Below are 24,520 nucleotides of genomic sequence, written 5' to 3'. Positions count from 1 at the left end.
ACATCGGTCTCACAAGGGGTTGCGCGGTTCGGCTGACAGGGTCGCCCGACGAAGCTGGCGACGAACTGGGGACAAGGGAGGCCAGGCCCTTGTTGGGGGCTCTCAGGACTGGAGGGCGCACGGCAGAAGAACTACCGTGGAGACAAGGTAAACACGCAAGTCCACTTTACTGAGGGAGAGGCAGCAGTTTTATAGGGGCTGGGGAAGGATGATTGGTCGAAGCCACGCCCTGTTCTGATTGGTTGCGGGCGAAAGGTCAGTGGGCGGTACTGGATGGGGGAGGGGTGGTGGTTAGGGATTGGCTGTTGCTGTTGCTGGGGGAAGGGGCAGGGTTTAGGGATTGGTGGCTGCTGTTGCTGGGGTGGAGGGCAGACTTGATTTTCCCGCCCACGCCTGGCTGTTGCTGCTGTCGGGGGAAGGGAAAAGGGCAGACTGGATTTTTCCGCCCACGCCTGGCTGTTGCTGCCCTCGGGGGAGGGGAAAAGGGCAGACTGGAATTTTCCGCCCACGCCTGGCTGTTGCTGCTGTCGGGGGAGGGGAAAAGGGCAGACTGGAATTTTCCGCCCTGCGCCTGCGCAGGGAGAAAGAAGAAGAAGGGTGCCGCCCTACAGGCATCGTGTGGCGCCATCCGGGAGGAGGGGCGGCCGCGGAAGCATGGCTGCCGAGAAGGGGAGACCCGAGGGCACTCTGCGCCCATGCCGAGCTCCCTTCAGGGGTGGCGGTGAGTCCGACCAGCCACCCTATTAGGGGGCAGCGGCTTGGCCTGCCGCGGCTGCTCCCCTGCCAGGCCAGCAAACCACACTTCAGCCCGAGGGGTGACCGCAGAGCCACATTGGCCTCACCAGATGCACTTTTTTTAAGACCCGGTTCTGTTAGAGGACAGTCACTCCCTCCCCCACACACCCCCTTTTTTTTTTCTTATTTTCCTTTTCAGAAAAGTACAGTGTGGCCAGTGTGTTATATTAGTTGCTTTTAAAAAAAAATCACACTTAATAAAATCGTAGGGTAGCAACCTTAAATCTGAAACACAATAGCATGTAGCATTGGGATAACCTAGAGCAGCTTTGCTCTTGTCTCTGGGAGGCCATGTCATGGAATGCTCTGGAACCAGGGCCCCTGAGTGGAATCCTGGCTGGGCCACCCACTAGTATGACCTTGGGCGAGTTACCAAACCTCTGTCCACAGATTCTTCACCTGAAAAATGGGAATAATAGTACCCTCCTCAGAGCTGTTGTGTGGGTTAAATGAGTAGAAATGCAAGGAAAGCCTCAGAATAAGACCAGGAGCCACCAGCGGCTTGTGACTTGAGACCTGCTTGCACCAGGGAGGGCATCTGAAGATGTGTGGCCATGCAGTCTCAGACCTGGTATTTCTGGACTAAATGAAAACTCCTCATTTAGGGGCTCATTTATTTTTTTTGCTTTTCACTTACCAGTGATGCCAGGGCCCTGCCTTCCCCCTGCTGTTGCTCGCTGGCACTAACAGTGCCACAGCCCCCCAAAGTGTCTCAGACACGTCACCTCGTAGCTTTGCACAGATGGGCTCCTCGCAGGGGGAAGCCGAGTTTGTCCTGACTCGTCTAGCAGGTTTTGACAGCAGAATGGGCAAGGGCTAGTGGACTTGGTGCTTCTGGAGAAGGAATGGGAATGAGTGGGAAGCCCTGGGTGGGGGGAGAAGGTGCAGGAGTGGACGTGAGGACGTTAGAGCAGGAAGGAGCTTTCCCCTGGCACTGGCCAGGGACCGCCTGCTGGTGGTTCTGGGGCCCTTGTGGTGGGTTCTCTTGGTCAGTGTGCAAAGGGGTCACGTGGGCTGCTTGTTTCCAAACTTCAGTTCCTGGGCTCACCTCCAGAGACTGAGCTCGGGCAGGCCCCATGGTGGGGTCTGAGGGCTGTGGTGGTTCAGATCCTTGGGGGGCGACGATCTGGGGGCCGTGACGGGGGCTTGCCCTGCAGACACAGCCTTCCAGCCACTTAGAGAAATGCTGACTGAGGGGAATATGAGGAGCTGGTAGATAGCCTGGGGGTCTAACATCCAAGGTACCCACTGATGTCCTGCTCCTCGAAGGCACTCTTGAGAAACACTGACAGCAAGTATTAGACCCCGAAGCTGCCTTTTTAGGTACACTGTCATTTTCCGGGTGAAGATGAGACCCAGAGAGGTCCTGGCTTTATCAAGGTCACACAGTGAATTAATGGCAGGACTCAGACTGCAACCAGGCGTCCTGGCTCCGCATTCAGTTTCCTCCTCACTCACACCTTTTCCTGAGGAGTGGGAGGTCAGCGAGGATGAAGAGGTGAGGCGAGTTAGTAACTAGAATTTAGGGAGCTGGACAAGTCCCATAACCCCAGCGGGCTCAGCAAGACAAAGATTTTTGTCCTAGTTGGAAATGGAATCAGAATTAGTTTAGGGGTAATCTTGGCTTTGAACTTAAACGGTCCAACAGTTCCTGTTAAAATCACTAACAGCGTTACTTCTCAGGGCACGATGTACCTACTTCCTGGACAAAAACATTCTAAGTGAGGCTTCATTTTTCACCCAGGGAGGATTCAGATTTCCCCCTGGTAAGTTACTGCTATTAGCTCTGGGCTGCTGTGAGGGGCTCCCTAGTGGGTGAAGGTCGGCGTGAGAGCAGGGGAGCTGCCCGCCGGGGCCCGGGACTGCGGCAGCGCGGGGCGGGCACTGCAGCCCCCGCCCTCCCGGCGCCCGCCCCGCGGCCTGCTAGAGGGGGCTGTGCGGGCGCCGGGGCGCGGGCTGCTGTCAGCGCGCACGGGGAGGAGCGCGTTTCCTCGCAGCCCGGGGTGGGAGATGGATTTAGTTCTGATGGCAGCGCTGTAAGGGAGGCGCTGGAAGGAAAACTTTGTCAAGGAGCAGCAGCCTCTGTTGTCTGTGATCCCCACTGACCCGAAGAAGCAGCGCATGGCTGGGGGATTTCAGGTAGATGTGGGTAGAGAAACCCTTTCAGCCCCTCTGACCAGCGCGGGACTGCAGGAGGGGTAGGAAATATTGTCCTGCAGGTTAGCTGGGTGGATTTATTCAGCTGACTTAGAGGAGAATCCTACAGGGAAGACCAGAGATGGATGCGATGCCGCGCAGGAGGTAAGACCCTTAGGCTTGCCTTGGTTTTGTTAATTTTCATGGAATTCCCGAGCCTTCCAGCATCCCTCCCCTTCCCAGAGCTGCGGGGTGCAGATGGAGGAGTGCCCTGTCTGATTTTGTTGGCATCTGCGCTGCAGCCCTTCCTAGTAGCAGGGTATGTATTTCACACCTACCGATTTCTGTTGGTGTAACATTGGAGGCTTTTTCGGAAATCGGGGCTGCCAGGCGCTGGTCTCCGCATGGGGGGCTGTGCGCCGGTTTGTCAGGAGAACGACGTCTGCCTGGTGGGGCTTTCCTCTGGGTTCCCTGCCTTCCCGCTTGGCCGCCGCCCTGGGCGCGCTCGCTTGGGGCCGGTTGGGCATCCGCAGCGTGGTTGCAGCTGCAGGTGAGCAGGTGTGAGGTCTGCAGCCGCCAGCATTTTGATAAAGGGAGCTGGCAGGTGACCTGGCCCGGGTGGGTTTGAATTTTTGTGCAACTCAACCACTTTGGAGGGAAGCAAAAAACCCCACGGTCCGTGAGGAGGTCTTGACAGTCTGTTCATCTCAGCTCCCATCTCCTTTCCTCGATTTCCCTGCCTCCCTCCCCTCCTCCATCCAGGGAGGCAGCGGGGAGTCCAGGTCCACGTCTGCTGGTTTTGATATCCAGAAGGCAGAGTACCTGGTGTTGGGGGTGGGGGCAGGAGGGGGATGGGAAGGGCAGGCAGCTTTAGGGTGCTCAGCAGGCGCTCTGGTCTGGCCTACTGTCTTGCCTTTTTTCTTCTCACCCCTAATCTCCATCCCCTAAAAATGAAAAAAGCTCCAGCCCACACCCTATCCAATTCTTCCAAAAACTCTCATTTATCTACGACATGACTATTACCCATCTGTTTCTTTACACCCACTCCTCCCTCTTCTTGCAGTTTGTCATCTAAGATTTAACTGACTCAAATGAGTCTAATATATAAGAGAAACCAAATTTCAGTTTTATAAATGGACATCCTGTGTCTTCTGACTAACCCCTAAGGAGGGCTGGTCTGGCCTCCCGACAGAAGCAAATGCACTGGGGGTGCACTCAGCTCTTCTCAGGTTGGAGGATATGAAATGTTTAACTTGTGCAGCGTGAGGTGTTCTCATGATGGGATTTTGAAATTGTTTTAAGGGAAAGTATTTGGTCGACATTTGAAGTGATATAGATAAAGAAACTAATTGTGGAATTTCAGACTTGGAATTATCTCTTCCCACTAGCATATAAATAATGAATACTAGAGATTTTTTAAAGGGGTGTAAGTTATTCGTTAATAGTTTTACTTTATGATGCCTTAACTTCGTTTTTGTAATGTGAGCAGACTCTTCTCAATGCCTGACCAGGATCTTGCCCAGCCCTCCTCACTGCCCCCAGTCTCCATTCCCCCTCCAAATAGGGCACAAGTAAAAGCAAAGTGTCTATTAGGATGTCTACATCTCTGGTCCAAAATCCATAAATCTACGTTGGTTCTTAGATACTAGGTTGCCTAGCTCTCTCAGAAAGGGCTTGTCACATACACAATACACACAAATGACTGAAATGACATACCACATGTAGTTTCTAGGCTTGGAGCAAATTTGCTGTAAGAGGGTGGCGGACTTGGCCCAGTGGTTAGGGCGTCCATCTACCACATGGGCGGTCCGCTGTTCAAACCCCAGGGCCTCCTTGACCCGTGTGGAGCTGGCCCATGCGCAGTGCTGAAGCAGGCAAAGAGTGCCCTGCCACGCAGGGGTGTCCCCCACGTAGGAGAGCCCCACGTGCAAGGAGTGCACCCCGGAAGGAGAGCCACCCAGCACGGAAGAAAGTACAGCCTGCCCAGGAATGGCGCCCCACACATGGAGAGCTGACACAACAAAAAGAAACACAGAAGCGAACAAAGAAGACGCAGCAAATAGACACAGAGAACACACAATGGGGGGAGGGGGAAATAAATATATCTTTTAAGAAAAATTTGCTGTAAGAATTACTGTAGTACTGGAACTAGCAAACCTCAACTATTCTTTTTTTTTTTTGTAAAGATTTTATTTTTTATTTCTTTCTCTCCCCTTCCCCCCACCTCCCCCGAGTTGTCTGCTTTCAGTGTCCATTCCCTGTGTGTTCTTCTGTGACCACTTCTATCGTTACCATCGCCACCGCGAGTTTGTGTTCCTTTTTGTTGTGTCATCCTGCTGTGTCAGCTCTCCATGTGTGCGGCGCCATTCTTGGGCAGGCTGTGCTTTGTTTTGCACTGGGTGGCTCTCCTTACGGGGTGCACTCCTTGTGCATGGGGGTCCCCTACGCGAAGGGCATCCCTGTGTGGCACGGCACTCCTGTGGGCATCAGCACTGCGTGTGTGCCAGCTCACCACACATGTCAGGAGGCCTGGGTTTGAACCTTGGACCTCCTGTGTGGTAGTTGGATGCCCTATCCATTGGGCCAAATCCACTTCCCCTTCTCGACTCCTAGACCCAGGTTTTTTGTATTTGTTTTTTTTTAAGCAGTATATGCTTTTGCTTTCCAGAATTATTTTTGATATATTTATGTTTCATAACCATATTATCAGCTACTATTTAGACTGAGTTTTATATGGGCTACAGCATTCAATCCATATCCGATGCCTAATCTTATTATTATTTTTTTTTTTACTAATTCCTTGATTAATTGCATTTTTTTTTCAGGAGAAGCCGGACATTTTCTTAGTTCTTGCATGTGTAAAAACTTTATATTATTCTCACACAGTAATACCATTATCTTGAGACATATAATTCTTCATCTAAACCTTTGCATCTGCAATTTTTTTTTTCCTCTTCTGGCATTTTGTATTACAGAAAAGAAGTTTGTTGGCAATATCTGTAAAATCAGTATACAAAAGTCCACAAAAGATTTTTCCCTTCTAATGCCTATTTTCTTTTAAAAATTTAAAAATGTATAGCATAATATACATAGAAAAATGCACAAAACATGTATAGCTCAGAGTATTACAAGGTGAAACACTAGACTACATTTTTGTCTTTTTTTGTGGTAACATGTAATATAAATTTTGCCATTTTAAGGCCATTTTTACTGCATTAAGTACATCATACATTTTTAGGTGTATAATTCAGTGGCATTAATTATATTTACAGTATCATACCCCCATATCTACCAACATTTCCAAAACCTTTTCATCAGCCCAAACAAATTCTTTACCCATTAAGTAGTAATTCCCATTGCCCTTCCCCTCAGCTCCTGGTAACCTTTAATTAACTTTGTCTCTATGCATTCGCTTATTCCAGATATTTCATTTAAATGGAATCATGCAATATCTGTCCTTTTGTGCCTGGCCTATTTCAGTGAGCGTAATGATTTCAAGGTTCATTCACGTTGTGGCATGTGGCAGCTCCACTACTTCTTATGGTTGAATAATAGCTTGTAGGGCTGGAGCTCGGGTCTCTGTTCATCTTTGGACACTGGCTCCCCCTGTTGGCTGTGGTGAATAATGCCGCTGTGAACATGGGCGTGCATGTAACTGAGTTCCTGTTTTCAAGCCTCCACCTGCCTGCCTTTTATGGTCATCATTTCCTTGCATTTGTAGTTTTGTGCTCTGTAGATCAGACTTGTTTCTTTGAAACTTCATGAAATTGGAATTGTAGTTTGTCTTGCTCAGGGTTATGACTTTAACTGCTCCATGATGACTACTTTTATCAAATTCATCATAAGCATTCGGAGCCCTTTGCTGGTTCCCTCAGCTCACCTGGTCTGACTGTGGGTGATGCAACAGCACAGCTGAGGGAAAGAGGTTGTGCAGGACAGTGGCCAGTTTTAGACAAGCTTGAGGCAGGGATGGCTGGTAGAGAGCAGCTCCAGAGCAGACCAGGTCTCCTCCCTGCTTCTAGCCTGACCTCCCTCCCTCCAGAGTGGTCTTCCTGAAAAAAAATCTAATCTGTCCCTCCACTCCCCTACGGATAAAACTCCAGATCCTCACCCACCTCTCCTGCGTTACCTCTTCCTTCACGCTCTGTCCTGGGCACAGACTGAGGCTCATTGTCCTTCCCGACCGTGTGCAGCCAGCCTCCAGCATACCTTGGGATCCTTCCGCTGTCTCACGTGCTTTCTCCCCACTTTTTGTCCTCCAAATTGCTTCTTTTGGAAAACCAATAAAATAGAGAAACTTTTGGCAAACGTGTTTAAGACAAAAAAGAAAAAATCAATATTGGAAATGGCATGCAGAGTGAAGGGGAGCAGAGACCTGAAACTGTAACACCATGCATTATCGTATCCTAGCATGTGTGAAAAGCTTGACAAAATGGCCAGTGTTCACTGAAAATATAAAGTGCCAATATTTACTCAAGAAATAGAATACTTTCCTGGGTGGGAAAATCCGATGTTGCAGTTGTCAATTCTCACAGTTTCTCTCACGTGGATGCTGCCTGATAACAACAAGAAGTGAGGCAAGTTTATTCCTACCTCTATATTCCTTTGGCAATTTTCTGTGGAATTTTGGAAGGGGTAGTTAAATGCTTGTGCTCAAATGCGAATCATCTTAAGGAAAAGTCAATAGAATTACATTTGTCACCGAAGTATTTTTCTTGAACAAGTGAGCTTATTAAACATTTTAAAAAACATTAATTTATTTAATGGGTATTTTTTTGTCTTTATTTTTTTAATACTACATTAAAAAAATATGAGGTCCCCATATACCCCCACTGCCCTCACCCCACTCCTTCCCCCATAACAACAACCTCCTCCATCATCATGAGACATTCATTGCACTTGGTGAGTACATCTCTGAGCACCGCTGCACCTCATGGTCAATGGTCCACACCATAGCCCATTAAACTTTGAAATGCATGGCGACTTTATGGAGATAGAACTTCATTGAACAGCAGGCACGGTTTTCTGCCCATGTTACTTTATCGAGTATGAGTTCTGTCATGTTTGCTTTCTCTACACGGCAAGGAGCTCACATAAGAATCTCTTGACTTTTACTCTTCAAAATCCATGGTGAAAAGACACAGGAAAAGTGAAGGCGGGTTCAGTTCTTTCTTCCTTTCCTTGTGCTAGATGGCAGAGCATCTGTACTGATTGTCCCAGTATTCCTTTATTTAGAATTTATTTTCCTTCCCGCTTACCACCACCTTTCTCTTAGATCCTTCCAACACCCTCATTTGTGTCCTAAATTAGCTCCATCTGTTACCACAGTTATGCAGTGTCCAGCTTAACCTGTTTCATGCTGTCCCTACTGTACTGTGAGTTTTCCTTTCTCTTATTGCGTAAAAGATGGCATTTTCTTCTCCTGTCCCCCAATTTTTATTTTTAAGTTGATGCATGTGCACAGTTCATCAATAGGACTGAACAATTCTAATGACAACAACCCCTGCCCCACCCCAATCACTTATTTTTTTTTAAGATTTATTTTTATTTATTTAATTCCCCTCCCCTCTCCCGCTTGTCTGTTTTTGGTGTCTTTTTGCTGCGACTTGTTTCTTTGTCCACTTCTGTTGTGGTCAGCGGCACGGGAAGTGTGGGCGGTGCCATTCCTGGGCAGGCTGCACTTTCTTTCTCAATGGGCGGCTCTCCTTACGGGGCGCACTCCTTGCACGTGGGGCTCCCCCACGCGGGGGACACCCCTGTGTGGGGCGGCACTCCTTGTGCACATCAGCACTGCGCATGGCCAGCCCACACGGGTCAAGGAGGCCCCGGGGTTTGAACCATGGACCTCCCATATGGTAGACGGATGCCCTAACCACTGGGCCAAGTCCGTTTCCCCCAATCCCTTATTTACAGGCATCCTATTTTTGCTATGTTTTTCATTCTGCTATAGTTACCTCCATATCTCAAAATAATATGCAAATACTGCAGTTTCTGAGTTTAACTTTGATCCATCTCCTTGCCTGCTTGCTCCTTCCTGCTAGCTGTATATTTATTTCTTTTCCATCATCAGAGTTGAGAAGGTGTTCACTCTTTCATAAGCACGGCTGAGTTTCTGTGCTTTGTCTGTGGGTGATTCTAAAAGCTGAAAACAGTTCATTATCTGACTGGGTTGATACTGTTCACTGCCTGATAAATAACGCGCTTGCTAGGATTTCATATCCTTCTCGGGGACTCCAGTCTCTCATTCCTTCAGTCACTAAGTGGAAAGCTTTACGGGGTGAAGTTCAAATGGGATTTAGAAACGGGTGCCCTGAGTGACTGACTAGAAGGGCTGTAGGCTGGGGCACCATCGTCAACCGAGCTGCTCTGGTTCTCCCCCTGCAGTGTGTGCTGCTTCTCTAGAGAAGACCACTCAGCCAGTGCCTAACTGTAGGCCCCTGGAGTGGGAGGGGGTGTGACGGGGGACTGGTCTGTTTCCTAGGAGACCTGAAGTTCCAGACATCTTCAGGGCTCTGCCAGACAGATCAACTGCCTCCTTGGCTCAGTATCCTTTGTCTGAAATCTAGACTGATGCTGCTCAAACATTGGTCACCAGCCTACCATCTGCTTTTCACCCTCCAGAAACATCTCCGTTAGTGATGATCCAATTCTTCATTGTTATCGCAGGGTTATATATTTCTATTTCCTTATGACCAGTTTTGTGGGGTCTAGGGTCAGAAGACATAAGGGATTGGTGGAATAGGCCTGCCATTTTGAATTGGAAGCCTGGGGCATTAATTTTTAATCGAGCCATGCATAGCGATAAAACAGACCTTTGGCATGGCCATGATTTAAATTCAAGGCCTAGCAGAAGTTGACTTTTCTTTGTTATGAATGTCTTCCAATCACAGCAGTACCTGTCAAGTCAGCTCCAGCACGTTCTCTGATCTGGAATAGTCTAGATACTTGACATACCTTCTTCAACCTTCCACTCAAAGGTTAATGACATTTGATTACATAAAACTCTTAAGAAGTTCAATTATTTCTCTTCAGAGACTCCAGCAAAGTAGAAAGGGGCAAAGTAAAAATAAGTTTGGCTAGTCCTCTAAGAGAGAATAGGGTAAAAATGAGCAATGAGAAACTGAGAACTTCTCCTGGGAGCCTGGAAGGTAGCTGTTGCCTGAGTGCTTTGGAAGATATTGGTCAGGGTTGCCAACACTTGATTTAGACCAGGAGACTAAGGAATTGTCTCAGTGAACTCACAAATGATGGGGAGCGGAAGCTGCCTGTTTTCACCTGGACTAGAAGGGATGTGTGTTCAGAAAGTAAGTCTGGAGTTTCTATGCATGAGAAACTTCGGTTGTCTCTGTTTCCATCTAAGTTGCCAAATTTTTCAACTTTAGCAATGATCACTAAGACCAGAGATGGACTTTGGGATCCTGATATATTTATATATATATTTAAAACTCTGTTTAAGTTATAGACTGTCAAACTGTTGTTTTGAAGCTTGAATTTATATTTGGTTCTGAATTGAAGACATCAAGATGAAGGATGTCAAAGAATTAAAATCCTTTTAAAAAGTATTTATAGATGAAAATGAAATGTCTAGGATTTGTTTCAAAAAAATATTTTTTGGGGGAGTGATGAATTAGAGATGAATTATCATCTAAACTGGCACACTCCAACCAATCTGAAACTGGATGATTGGTACTTGGGGATTCATTATAGTATTCTCTCTAATTTTTCATAGGTTCAAAATTTTCCATAATTAAAAATTTTCCATAATTAAAGAAAATCCATGGAGCTGAAAAAAGTCAGTTTTGCATTGTCTGTGTCTTATTGAAACGGGAGACTTTCATCCTGAACCATGATGTTAAAAATTAACTTAAAACACAAAATGAAAATACCTAGAGAATATTGCTGAAGGACAAATCTATTTAGTCAGTTTATAATGGGACAAAAATCTATGGATCCTGCAAGTTCGACATGCAGGAAGTAGTAATTAACTTGACAATGTTATGAACCAGATCTTTAGCTCCAGTTTATGCAAAAGAGCTTTTTCTTTAGTGTTGCAAATTGGGTTCATATTTTGTTTATTTGAAAGATTTATTTCTTTCTCCCCGCTCCCTCCATTGTCTGCTCTCTGGGTCCATTCACTGTGGTTCTTCTGTGTCTGTTTGTATTCTCATTAGGTGGCTCCAGGAACCGATCGTGGAGCCTTCTGGAGTGGGAGAGAGGCGATTATTCTCTTGCACCACCTCAGCTCCCTGGTCTACTAAGTCTCTTAGTGTCTTTCCTCTGTGTCTCTCTTTGTTGCGTCATGTTGCTGCGTCAGCTTTCCACCTTGGCTGGCACTCCTGCACAGGCCAGCTCTCCACATGGGCCAGCTCACCACAAGGGCCAGCTTGCCTTCACTAGGAGGCCCTGGGTATCAAACCCTGGACCTCCTATATGGTAGATGGGAGCCCAATTGCGTGAGCCACTTCTGCTTCACATAGAGATTTAAGCACAGGTGGATGTAAGCCCAGAAAAAGGATGTTATCGTTTTGTTCGTTCCTGGGGCAAAAAAATCCAGACTGCTTTTCTATTTGCTTACTTATGTAAGGCAAGCTTATTGAGATATATATACAGCACAATCCACTTTTTTTTAGATGTACAGTCTTATTGATTTTGACAAACACAGTCATATGACCTCCACCAGTGTTAAGACATAGAACAGTTCCCCTGTGCCCCTTTGTCGTGGATCCTCTCCCTCCACCCCCAGCCCCTGGCAACCACCAGTCCCTATAGTTTCCTCTTCTCCAGAAAGGCATATAATGGAATCATACAGTGTTTGCTTTTGTGTCTGTCTGCTTTCACTGAGGACAATGCTTGAGATTCATCCAGATTACTATGGATGTTCTAAAATAACTATTGGATATACTACATATATACAATGGATCCATATGTTGGATTACATATGGATACACTACAGTTTATTTAACCACTCATCACTGAAGGACATTTGGAGTTGTTTCCAGTGGTTGACAATTATCAATAGAGCCGCAGTATAAATTGGCATAAAGACTTGTGTGTGAGATTCCAGTTCCCTTGGATAAATACCTAGGAATGGGATTGCAGTGTGGTGTCTTTTGTGTATGTGTAACTTCACAAGGCACTGCCAAACTCTTTCCAGAATGTACCATTTTGTGTCACCATCAGCAATGTATGAGAATTCTAGTTGTTATTGTCTTTTAAAAATTAAATCACATTGGTGTGGAGCAGTATGTCATTTTTAATTTGCATTTCCCTATGCCAAATGATGCTGAGCATCTTTTCATGGGCTTCATTCCACAATATCTCTTCTTTAGTTGTCTGTTAGTGTTTTAAGTGGCAGCAGACAGGGGAAGGGTGTTTGTTTCCTTAGTCTGAGAATAGGAACAGGTGCAGCCCTGGAGGCCATCATGGGGGCGTGGAGGAGAGAGGCCAAAGGAAAGGCGATGTTCAGGGGATGAAGGCGGGAGCTGGGGGATCTGAGTCCTGCTCAGGCTGCTTCTGGGGTTCTTCTCTGGAGGATTCTGTAGTTTGAATAATGAGGGGGCTATTTCCTCAGGGAGAGAGGGAAGAGGGAGAGATGGAGGAAGGAAGGGAAATGAGCTATAATATTGATTCCTTTTTTTTTTGCTTATTCTGATTTGTGAACTTTATACCTTTAGTTCAGTAAATTTTGTGCTGTTTTTTTTTTTTTTTTTTTTTCTGTAAATTTTGGGCCAGGGATTGGACCTCAGACCTCACATGTGGGAAGCTGGTGGTCATCCACTGAGCCACATTGTCTCCCCCGAGTTGTTTTTTTTTTTCATTTGTGATGCTTGTTGTTTGTTTTTGTATCTTACAGGAGGCACTGGGAGCCCCAGGACCTCCCATGTGAGAGGCAGGGGCTCAAGGGCCTGAGCCACATCTGCTCCCACTGTAAATTTTTTTTCTTTTGAGGGATGGTTTTATTTATATATTTTTAAAAAATATTTTTATTGTCTTTTTTTAAATGGAGAAATAGATCACACAAAATGTTACATTAAAAAGCATGAGGTTCCCATATATCCCACTCCCCACCCCACACTCCTGCTCCCCCCACGTCAACATCCCCCTTCATCAGTGAGGCACATTCATTGCATTTGGTGAACACACCCTGGAGCGCTGCCACAGCTCATGGACCATAGTTTACATTGTAGTTCACACTCTCCCCCAGTTCATCCAGTGGGTCATGGCAGGATAAACAGTGTCCTGCATCTTTCCCTGCAATATCATTCAGAACAACTTCAAGTCCCAAACATGCCCCATATCACACTTCTTCCTGCCTCTCCCTGCCCTCAGCAACTCCCGTGGCCACCGTCTCCACATCAATGATACAATTTCTTCCATTGCTAGCGTCACTACAGTTCTATAGTAGAATACCTGCAAGTCCACTCTAATCCGATTCTTCCATCTTGTGGACCCTGGGATGGTGATGTCCATTCCACCTCCAAATCGAGAGGAGACTTAGATCCCACATGGCTGATGGATGTGATTCTCCTCCTTGCAGTTGTAGACACTCTCAGTTTCCTGGTGTTGTGGTTGACCATTCTCACCTCCCCATCAGCTGACCTAGGTGCATCCAATGAACTGGAGAGTAGCTGTTGCAACTCTGCTGAGGCTCAGGGCCCAGCTGGCACATGGACATTTCAGAGATTCAAGTCTCCTGCATATACATAAACCCCAGCACCAGTCACAGGTTCAGTAAAAGTGACAAATGAGGCGTGTGTAGAGAGGACACATCTGAGTCGAACTCCATCACAATCAGGAGCACAAATTGCAGAGTAGGACCCACTGGCAAGGCAGTGAACTCTATAGAGTCATTTGTTATGACATAGAACCTGTGTGTTTCATAGCTCTCAGGAGCACCACTACCTGGGGTTGTATCTTCATTGACTGTCTCTGGGATCCTGCTCAGATGTGCATAAGCGTGACCCCTCTGATGACCTCCTGACTAATTTTGAAGTCTCTTAGCCATATAAACTCATTTCTCTTTACAATTTCCCCCTTTTAGTCAAGGTCTTTCTCTAGTTGGATCACCAGCTGGTGATGGTAGTAATCCCTTGGTGCCAGGGAGGCTCATCCCCAGGAGTCCTGTCCCAACTTGGGGGAGGGTCATGCCTTTACATACTGAGTTTGGCTTAGAGAGTGGCCACATCTGAGCAACATGGAGGCTCTCAGGAGGTAACTCTTAGGCACCCTGTAGCTCTAGGCCTAGTTGAAATTTCAAGCACACAGGCTCATATGCATAGTTATCAGTATCAAGGGCCCATCACTGGACCATTCTTCTTCATTGTCTTTGTCCTTGCACTTGGGGGATTGTTGCTCTTCCACAGGGGAATACAACAGAGCTCCCCAGGATGGAAACTCAGCAGTCCCTTGTTGTCATGTGTAACTCTATCCACTATGAGAAGACCCAGTGAACATCTGAACATATCTAAACCCTATATACATGTCCTGAAGAACTCCCTCCCACCCATGCATCCCCCATCAATGACAACCCACTTCAGCGCTCCTCCTGTGGCACAGTTGAACCCCTCTGTAATCAAAAACTTCCTAAAAATGAAGCCTAATATTTCCAGATTCAATTACCAGGAAAATGAAATAGTATTGACAGGTTTAATTTAGAAATAGAATACATAATAATTTAGAAAAACAAAGTAAAAAATAAGTTGGGGTATTTAAAAATGAAAAATATCATAAAATCATTGCTGGGGAAGTGGGAAAAAGGTTTGATGTTTGGTATACGGGCGTTCCTATATTGTATATGTGACTTTACTGTGATCTAAAACTTATTAGAAATCAAATTTAGAAAAAAAGGATGTAGACACTGAGGAAGGAATGGACGAGATTGCCTTGCTACTGTACATGCAGGGTAACACCTATTAATGTGCTGAAAAGCAAAATGTCAAAAACAAAGTTTTATTTTAAATGTTTCTTAAACAAAAATAAACTTCGCCCAGATAGAAGCCCTACAGTTAATTCTCCTGGGAAGGGTAAAGAAAGATACCATAAAACATATCCATGAAAACTTTTAAAAATTGAGATATACTAGCAACAATGAGTAAAGTATCATGTATAGCAGGCACTTCTGTATGGTTTAAGCAGACATCTTCCTAAACATCCCCTATGTGCAGTTACTATTCCCAGTGGTGGGGGGGAGGGGGGCAGTGTTGGATGCCAGGAGTAGGGAGGCAGATGCTACTTGTGCAAACAAAGCAACATGCTAATCACTGACCCCTGTTAAAAAGAAATATTCAGGTAACATGAAGGAGTGATTACAGGAGGGTGCTTTAGCAGGGTGGCCAGGGAAGGCCTCTCTGGGGAGGTAGCATTGAGTTGACTCAGGTGGGTTGGTGGGATTGGGTCAGAGGATTAGGTAGTGTGGCCAACTGCAGCCATTTTCATGATGTGATTTGAGATGACATCATGGGCTGAGTGGGGATAAGGAGGGTGATGAGATTTGAGGAGGAGGTGAGAAGGTGGAAAATTGTCCCCCTGAAGCGTCTATACCAGGGAAGGGCAGATTGTCTGGCAATGCTAAATCCTCTGAAATGGATAAAGGTAATTTTGAAGTGAGTCAGTCAGCACAGTTGTATGCAAGTGCCAACTGCTCAGATGCAGACGGGGAGCAAGTTGATGTTGGATTTAAGCAAGCTGAGGACTCTGTGGTGTGGGAAGAGTGGAGGGAGAGAGGAGTAGAGGAATTAGAGGTGTTTTACAAGGACTGCTTGATTTAAGTTAGATGAGGAGGGATGCAAAGAGTAAAGGTTGTAGGGAGAGAAGGGAAAGAGTAGGAAGTCTCTCAGGCATGGGAGAATTGCTGGAGTGGAGCAGCCAGAGTACATGGGCTGGAAGGGGTTGGTCAGGGAAAGTAGGATGTCAAAATCCAGACTTTGGAAGTGGTGATCTTCTTGGTGATGGCGAGATCTAGGAAATATGACCACGGGGAGGCGTGGCTGAGGCTGCTGTGGAAGAAGGAGGGGTGATGGGAGTTCAAGTTTGAGGATGGGTGCTTCCAAGATGATGGGGGTTTTTGAAGGAGAAGAGGATGGAGGTGGCTGTAAGGCCCAAGGAGGTTATGTACCCTTGTCCCGGTCCTAGGGCATGTGGAATGTGGGAGTTGAGCCAGCTGCCACAGGACAGTGCTTGTAGGGAAAAGGTGCCGTGGTGAGCCTGGCTTGAGAGGCTTGAATTTTGGATCATGTAAATGGGCTTTACATAGCTGGATTAGAGGGTGCTGCACAGCATTACATGATTGTTCAATGAGATTGGTTTCCAAGCAGAAATGAAGGTACCCAAGGAGGCATTATTGAGTTTGGGATCATTCAAAACTCTATTAAAAGCAATTAACAGTATCTGGTATTGTTTCTGAAGTATCAGTCTCATGAAGGACCTCCTAGCAGTTCTTGTGAACTGTAAGAAGAGGAGAAAAACTCCCTTTCTTCAGGCATCTGTTCTCATGTCACTAATTTGTGTATCCTTCCAGCCTCAGCCATAAATCTCATGGCGATGACAGAAGGCATCTATCCTTTCTCATCATCATCTTGCTGTGGCTCCAAGATGACTCCCTTGTCCAGCTCTGTTCTCACGGTGACCTTTAATGTAATAAAATAATTATAGGATTAATGAGGATTGATGGGAAGATGCTGTATTTTCTAGTGATTTGTGGATGTATGCCTTGGAACAGAACACTTCCTGAGGAATGAAACATGATAGAGGATAAGATGGATTGAAAAATAATATCCATGGCCCAGAATCTGAATACCCCACACTACCTGGCTTTTCTGAGGTTGTTCACTTTCACACTCCTAAAGGACTAATCCCTCTTCTCCAAATCTCTTTCCCTTCCCATTTCCTCTCTCCCTGCTGATGTTCTTGCCTTTGACATGATTAAGAAATATTACAGCAATGAGCCAGGTGCTCCCTTATCTTCTTACTGCTAAATCTACCAGCCTCCCTGCATCTGTACCTGCTTTCCCACCTCTAGCTTTGGCTCAGGTGGCCTGCCTTCTATCAGAGGCCATTGTTCCTCCTGGGCTCTGGGCCCCTTCCTTGTCACCTTCTCAAACACTACTCTAGGACTTGGTCCTGCTCCTTCCTGCATCAGTTCCATTCTCTCTTGTCCTCCCTCATCCCATCCCTCTCTCTCTTGTAATTTTCCCATTGGCATTCAGCCATATTCTAATATTGCTTACCTAAATAATTCCAGCTACGGTCCCATTTCTCTATCTTCCCAACACAACTCCTTGAAAGAGTTGCCCTTGTTCACTGTCTGAATTGCTCTTCCTGCTGTCTGCTTTTGGGCTTCTATCCCCTGCTCTTGTTAAGGTCATTGATGACCCCTACATTGCCATGTCTTATGACCTTTTCTGTTTTTTCCTTACGCCATCAGCAGCATTTAACATAATTGACCACTTCTTGAAACATTCAGGTCTCTTGCCTTCTGGGGTACCTCATTCTGCTGGTTTTCCCTTGGCCTCACTGGCTGTTGATCATCTTTGTGGTTCCCTTCTCTTTCTCTAGACCTGTAGGTGTGGGAAGGCCAATGACTCTGCCCAGGGTCACTTACTTTCACTCCAGCCTCTGTCTGGGAGAGCTCATTTAATCTGGCATTAGACTCCCTTTGTATGCTAATAGTCCACGATCTATCTCCCAAGAACTCTAGTCCATGGGCTGTCAAGTTTTAATAGGGAATTTTAATGTGGGGGGAATGGAGAATTTGCTGGTTTGGGACAGGGCTTGAAATTCTGCATTTCTAAGAAGCTCCCAGTTGCTGCTGCTGATCCTTAGATCCTCCTTTGAGTTTGTGAGGCTGCAGACTTTTATATCCAACTGTCTCCTTTACATATTCACATGGATGTCTTGTCGGCATCTCAGAACCAGATGAGCAAGGCCCAGTTAGAGCTCCTGGCTTCTTTCTTCATAGCTCCTTCTTCTGCATTTTCCTTACCTCAGCATCCCAGTCACTTAAGCCAAAATCTTGGTGTTGTCCTTGGTTTCTCTCTTTCCTTCACTCTACCATTCAATCCATCAGTAAGTTTTGTTGTCTCATGACCCAAACATACCCCTGGTGTTTCCACTTGCTCCATAATCACAGCAGTACCAGACATTGATTACTTCCTGTATGTTCACCTGTTTGCTAATGATAGATTTTTAAAATTTATATACATTTAAAGTCTAATAATAAAAACCCCATGAACTAGATGCTATTATTAATCTCTTTTGTGTGAGAAACATGGACACACAGGCAATAAATATTTGTGGGTTCTATAAAGAATAAATTTTAACTTATAACTAGATAACACCTATCTATGGTTTATGACTTAACCCCAATTCATTCTTTTGGTTTCTTTTTCTCCATTGTTAAAAATAAAATAGTCACTAGTGTTATTGATATACTTTGAGATTAGGGAACCAGTATCATATTTTAAGTCATCTGTGTCCTTGCTAAATGCAAATTACATTGAAAATACCCATAGGCAAATATCCAAAGTGTGTGCCTGTTAGAATTTATACTCACTGTGGCTTCCTCAAACCATTTTTTGACAAGGTCTATATGCATTTAAGACATTAAAAATATTTATGTCTAATTACAGTATTGTAATGCACCCTCTTAAGACACTGTCTACTTGCAAAAAGCAGTGATTCTTTTATTTCTCATTACATCACTGCATATTCTGTAACTTGTGGGATATACTGAGAAATGACATTCAAGCTCCAATATTGTTTTCCTCTTCTATCATAATTTTCTTTTCTGTTCAGCCATTCTGAGACTATTGTGATCTTTGTAAGTCATCATGCTTGTAAAGGTGATGAGAAATGCCAGGGGTTCGGGAATAAGCATCCTAAATGGTCAAGCAGGTAGAAACTAGTTCGTATGAAGAAAGTTTAAAGAAACTTGGGTTTAGGTTGGAGAAGAGCAGGTTAAGGAAATGCTTGATGCTATTTACTTCAAAGGAAATCTTTAGTAAATTTGTTCTTAAAGACATCTTTTATAATGTGAATAATTTACCTGATTCTATATGTAAGTTTCTCTTAAGGGTAAGAGAGAGTTACATTCATTTTTGTCTTAGTAATTTCTAACACGGCACTATCAAAAGAATCAGTCCTCTCAGTTAGAAATCTCCGTGCACCAAGGCCCAGGGCTCTGACCCCAGGCCAGGCAGGTAACTAATGCCAAATGCAGGGTTTCTGAAAAGTGCCTCTTCAGGGCTTTTCTTTTTAATGTCAACTTCTCCCTTGTTAAATGTCAGAATTCAAGATGTTATTTGCTTTCAAGGTAAAGAGAAAGAAAGAATAAGATATGGCAGAGGAGATGGGTGGGGAAGAGACAGGTTCTCTGGGCAACCAGACCTTGGTGCTGACCCAAGTTCTCATCCCTGGGATGGAAAAAGTTAAAATGATTTTAAGAGTCTGCGATCAAGTTTTACATTAAAACTCTTAGTAAGAACTTATGTTTATGTCCTACAAAGACATGTTGTTTCACTGGGCCCAGGAGAGAGAGCTGGACAAAGCACTCCAAACACTGTTCCCCAAAATATATTTGGTAGGACACTGGTCCCAAGAAAGGTAATGTGAAATAAAAGCTTCCATAGTCAAAAGAAATTGGGCAACACTGTACCCTTCTCTTGGACTGTAACTGAGCATCTCAGATAAAAAGGCTTGCAGAGGTCCTCTAATGAAGATTTGTTTTTACCCCATTAATTGCCAAACATATTGAACAGGGTAATTTTTGTCTAACACTCTATGTTGGTTAAAGATTGCATCCAGCTACCTGAAGCAGAAACCCAACCACAGTGACTTAGCCAAAGGGGGGTTTATTTCCCTCAACCACAGTGACTTAGCCACACCCTCATTGTCTGCTCTCTTTGTCCACTGGCTGTGTGTTTTTCTGCGTGTGCTTGCATTATCCTCTGGCACTGGGAAACTGTGTCTCTTTTTGTTGCATCATCTTGTTGCATCAGCTCTCTGTGTGTATGGTGCCACTCCTGGGTAGGCTGCACTATTTTCGTGTGGGTCAGCTCTCCTTGAGAGGTGCACTCCTTTGCATGGGACTCCCCTACGCGGGGGACATCCCTGTGTGGCATGGCACTCCTTGCACACATCAGCACTGCATGTGAGCCAGCTGACCACATGGGTCAGAGGCCCTGGGTTTGAACCCTGGACCTCCCATATGGGAGGCAGATGCTCTATCAGTTTAATCAAATCTGCTTCTCAGGGTGTTACTTCTTGCTGCCTGCTTAATTCTCCCTTTCTTAGCTTTAAATGAAAAAAAAAAGTATCATTTAAAGTCCCTCCTGGGGGAACTCTGTTTAAAATGACACCTGCCTCAAGGTCTTCTCATTTCCCTCTCAAGCAGCTAGGAAGACATAGAAAGAGGCAAAGCTGGGAAGCGGCTGTGGCTCAACTAGTTGGGCTCCTGCCTACCATATGGGAGGCCTCGGGTTCATGTCCATCAGGGCCTCCGTGTGAGGGTGAGCTGGCCTGTGCGCCGGAGAGCTGCCTGCCTGGGGGTGGCAGAGAGCTGGGGCAGGAAGAGGAGCAGCAGAGGGAGACAAGCAGATACAGAAAAAACAAAAGAGGCGCAGTGAATGGCCACAGAGTGGAGACAGCAAAAGAATGGAACAAGCTGCAGGGGGTGGGGGGTAATAAATAAATAAATAAATAAATAAATAAATAAATAAATAAATAAATAACTTAAAAAACAAAAACAAAATCACGGATTTCTGCTCTTAACCCAAGCTGCCCAATTTTCCCTGAGCGCGGCCTCTCCTCTGCCCAGCAGGGCAGGGGCTGTGGGGGGCGGGCCCGGCCTCGCGCTCAGCCCTGGACGCTGCGCCTGAGCCGTCAGGGCCCAGCCCGGCGCCGCCGCCTTCCTGGACGCCCCGGAGGCCGAGGTGCTGCAGGACGTGCTGCGGGAGCAGTTCGGGCCGCTGCCCAGCTGGCTGCCACCTGCCGGCTCAGGCGTCTGCCCTCGGGCGACTCCTTGGCGACCAGGGACCTGCAGTTGGCGCTGGAGCGGCGGCGCGGGGCCAAGGTCAAGGAGCGCGGGCGTCCAGGGCCGTAGGTGCTCGGCCGCCTCCGACCCCTTCCCGCGGGCGGGCTGGCTCTGCCCTCTCAGCCTCCCCGGGCGGCCGCGCTCCCCGCGGCTTCAGACCTCCTGAGGTCCCCCTCCTGCGCCTGGTTGGCGGGGTGTGACGGTGGCTTTGGAGCCCCTACCGTCGCCGGGCTGGTTTTGCGCGCCACGCGGGTGGCCTCCTCACCACCTGGGCTTGCGCGGGAACCGGTTCCGGGATGAGGACAGCTGAGGCTCGCGACAGCTGCAAAATTATCTCCCGCCGAAAGGTGCTTTTAAAGAGATTAGTGCAGGTACGCGGAGCCTCAGTTTCCCGGCCGTGTGTGCTGGCCCAGTGCTCAGGTGGCAAAGGACGCCCCCTTCCACCTTTCTCTGCATCTCGGTCTCAAAGCAAATCCCAGTGGGAGGAGAGCCGCGGGCGGTTCCTTTGAGTAAGGAGCGCACGCCCCTGCGTGCACCAGGCTCCCCTCCACCACCTGTGGGTGCTCGCGGTCATTGACTGAACGCAGTGCTGCATGGGCTGTTGTTGGAGCGGCATCTACTGGTAGCTTTTAATGTCGTGTCTTGCCCTGGAGCACCAACTGGGTTTGACACTTGCAGGCAGGTCAAATCTGGTCTCATTCCCACCTCTGCAGTCTTTGGGTTTGGTGCTGCAGGGGCGCATCCCGTGGCCCAGGGAGGGGTGCGTGGCTTTGGGGCCGGGCTTGGAGAAGTTCTGCTGGGAGCTGTTCCTGAAGACCCCAGGCCCGTTAGAAACGTGGCCTGGGAGCGAACCAGGAGCTTGCCTTTGGGAAAAGGTGTGAGGAGAAAGGCTTGTGGAAACAGGAGCAGACTTGAGGGGAAGTGGAGAAAATTGCAAGGCTGGGGCCGCCTGCTTTGACCAGGCACTAGACCCTTGATGAAAAGAATCCTGTTATCTGACCTGGTACCTCTAAAAGGAGATTCAGATCTAATATTTTGTTTTAAGTGGGCCTTATCACTCTGAAGAAATTTTCTTCAGAAACCTGCCCTGGTTTTAGCCATGGCTTTTAAATTAGTGACATTTATTCTTTATAACAAAATTAAATCACCTGGAAAATATGGACATGACTGAAGAGGGACTTGAGACACATAACCCAGATGGAGCTACCCAAACATTTCTGTGTATCCTTCTAGTCTTTTTTTCCCTCTAGTTGTGTGTAAAAGTGTAATATCCCATACATCTTTCACTTTTTTTCACATAAGATTATTGAGAGCATTTCTTCATTCTTAAGGTTTTCCTTCAAAGAACAGCTTTTGATTGCATAGTCTGTCGTATAGATGGACTGTAACTTATCCAGTACCTTGTTGGGCATATGTGTCACCTGCAGCTCTTTACTGGAAGGAACATCCACGTGTACATGTTAGATTGCTGCCTTAGAATAAAATGCTAGAAGTGAAAAATTACTGGGACATGGAACATGTACACTCATCTGATTTTTTTTTTTTTTGGATACAAGTTGCCAATTGCTTTCTAGAAAGACATAACAATTGATATACCCTCTTATAGGAAGAAGACTGTTCCCTTTTCATTCTCTCCCCAATGTTGGGTATGATTTTAAAAATGTTGCCAGCTTGGTAGACACAAAATGGCATCTAGTTTCTATTTTAGTTTGTAGTACTTTGATTAAAATTAAATATTTTCGTATATCCTTGTGCGGTCCTTGTGTTCTGTTAGTTGACTATGCCCACTGCCCACTTTACCACTTTGGGGTGGAAGGGGATCAGTATAAATAAGGATCTTGGCTGCATGGTTCCCAGGGGGAGCCAGTTCTTCTAGGGCCTGTGTCCTCCAGGGGCAAGGTCATCAGAGTTCCAGGCCTTTAGAGCTGGGAAAGAGGGGGGCGAGGTGTCACACTCCAGAGAAATGAGGTGCTGGTAGCCCAGGGCCTCTGGCCTGTCTGACAAAAAAATGATTCACCTCACTCTAGTTTCAAGTATCATCAACTACAGATTCTTTGGCCACTATAACATTAGCTCAGCTGGAAAAGTTTGAAGGGTTGGTGGCACAGTGCTTGAGTAGACAAATGTGTGTCCATTTTAGTCATCAGTGCCATTTATTGATTACTTTCTAAGTGTGCCACGCTTGGTGAGGTATTTCTACGTGTCCATTACGTTGTTCACCACAAAAAACTACAGGGTTGGTGTCCTCCACTTTGCAGATAAACAACTGTCAGAGTCTTGTTCAGTGACCCGAGGTATCGGGAATGAAAGACAAAGAAAGATTGAGTTCAGGGGATCTGAGAGCATTGATCTCTCAAGCTCATCAGACAACTTTATTGAGTCAAGGGGCTAGTATATATACCCCTAACATACGTGACATTCAGCACACAATCAAGTTACCTATTACCCTTACCTCATACTATATTAACTAGTGATTGATGAAAACCCAACAAACTTTACTGGAACTATTATTATGAAAATCAGTAACTATACTCAAATCCTGTTACCCAGGTGGTTCTGTTCTAGGTATTGTTCTGCCTGCAGGTGTGCTGACCCAGCCAAGATTGTGCTCCGCACCGATAATCATAAGGGACAGCTTGACTCAGTGGTCAAAGAAGTAACTTCTTCCATGGAAACAACATGCCTTTGTATCCCACAAACAACCTGAGGCTGAGTGATTTAAATACCCTACAGGCTTTATAAGGTAGTTAATGGGGAGGGGGTTTTCCATCTGGGTGTAGTTGACTTCGAGTTTTTAACAAAGACTTCCTAGTGCTTCTCTACACAGTGCACTGGGTGCCCTCTCCAGTGGGTGGGGGATGGTCAAGGGACGATGTAGACGTACCCGCTGGCTCACCCACAGAGCTGAGATTTGCTGCTCCTTTTGCCCTGAAAGTCTCTGCCAGTGGAAGGAACTACTGCTCTTCAGAATATGCCTGCTTAGATTCGCCAGCCAGATAAAAGGGCTGTAGACATGAGCTTCACAAGCCCGTTCCATGGTTTGGGGAGTCCCCAGCCTTCTGCCATTTCTCTGAGCCCCTCACTGGCAGGCCAGAGCTCAGCTTCTTGCTCTTCTGGCCTGAAGAATAAACAGGGTCAGGCCGAGGACCCTGGAGCACACATCCCAGTCCCCAGAGCCTTTCCCTTGGGGATGACACCCTGGTAAGAGGAAGGGGGTGAACGTAAACTTGATGGGCCTGGTTTTAAATCACAGCTGCTCACCTCAGGGTCCTGGGACTTGCTCACTCTCCACCCTTAGCAGGTTTCCCTGAACGCGCTTTATTCTGAAGCTAGAGCTGCAGGCCCGGCCCATCTCACAGCCCAGGGGGCATTGTGACCTCCAGCAGGGAGGCTCTAGGACTGACACTCTGAGGCAGAGGCTCTTTCTCAGGATCCAGGGACCCCGTGCCGGGGTGTGGGGTGGTGGCAGCCCCACAGGGTGTGAGCTTGCTGTGGGCAGGACCCGTGAAGCAGCTTTGCTCCTGTTTGTTCGTTTGCTCCATCCTTCCTTCCGACAGGCTT

The 24,520-nt window shown here is 46.6% G+C and overlaps 2 long non-coding RNA genes across 2 annotated transcripts in view; one reads left to right on the top strand and one right to left on the bottom strand.

Moving 5' to 3' along the window:
- The first annotated feature begins 2,720 nt into the window (after positions 1 to 2,720).
- The window catches only part of LOC131274011 (uncharacterized), a 41,641-nt gene continuing 19,841 nt past the window's right edge, over positions 2,721 to 24,520 (top strand). Inside the window, exon 1 of the long non-coding RNA XR_009181209.2 lies at positions 2,721 to 3,096. This is a non-coding gene — a long non-coding RNA (uncharacterized lncRNA). The remainder of the gene's footprint in view (positions 3,097 to 24,520) is intronic.
- Positions 16,268 to 21,388, bottom strand: LOC131274012 (uncharacterized). Its single transcript, XR_009181212.1, has 2 exons — positions 21,181 to 21,388; positions 16,268 to 16,556 (listed from the first exon to the last, which is right to left on the bottom strand). It is a non-coding gene; the product is annotated as an uncharacterized lncRNA (long non-coding RNA).

The sequence above is a fragment of the Dasypus novemcinctus genome, chromosome 17, assembly GCF_030445035.2.
Source record: "Dasypus novemcinctus isolate mDasNov1 chromosome 17, mDasNov1.1.hap2, whole genome shotgun sequence".
In the NCBI taxonomy this organism is placed as follows: Eukaryota; Metazoa; Chordata; class Mammalia; order Cingulata; family Dasypodidae; genus Dasypus; species Dasypus novemcinctus.
This window is presented reverse-complemented; position numbering and strand designations above follow the sequence as displayed.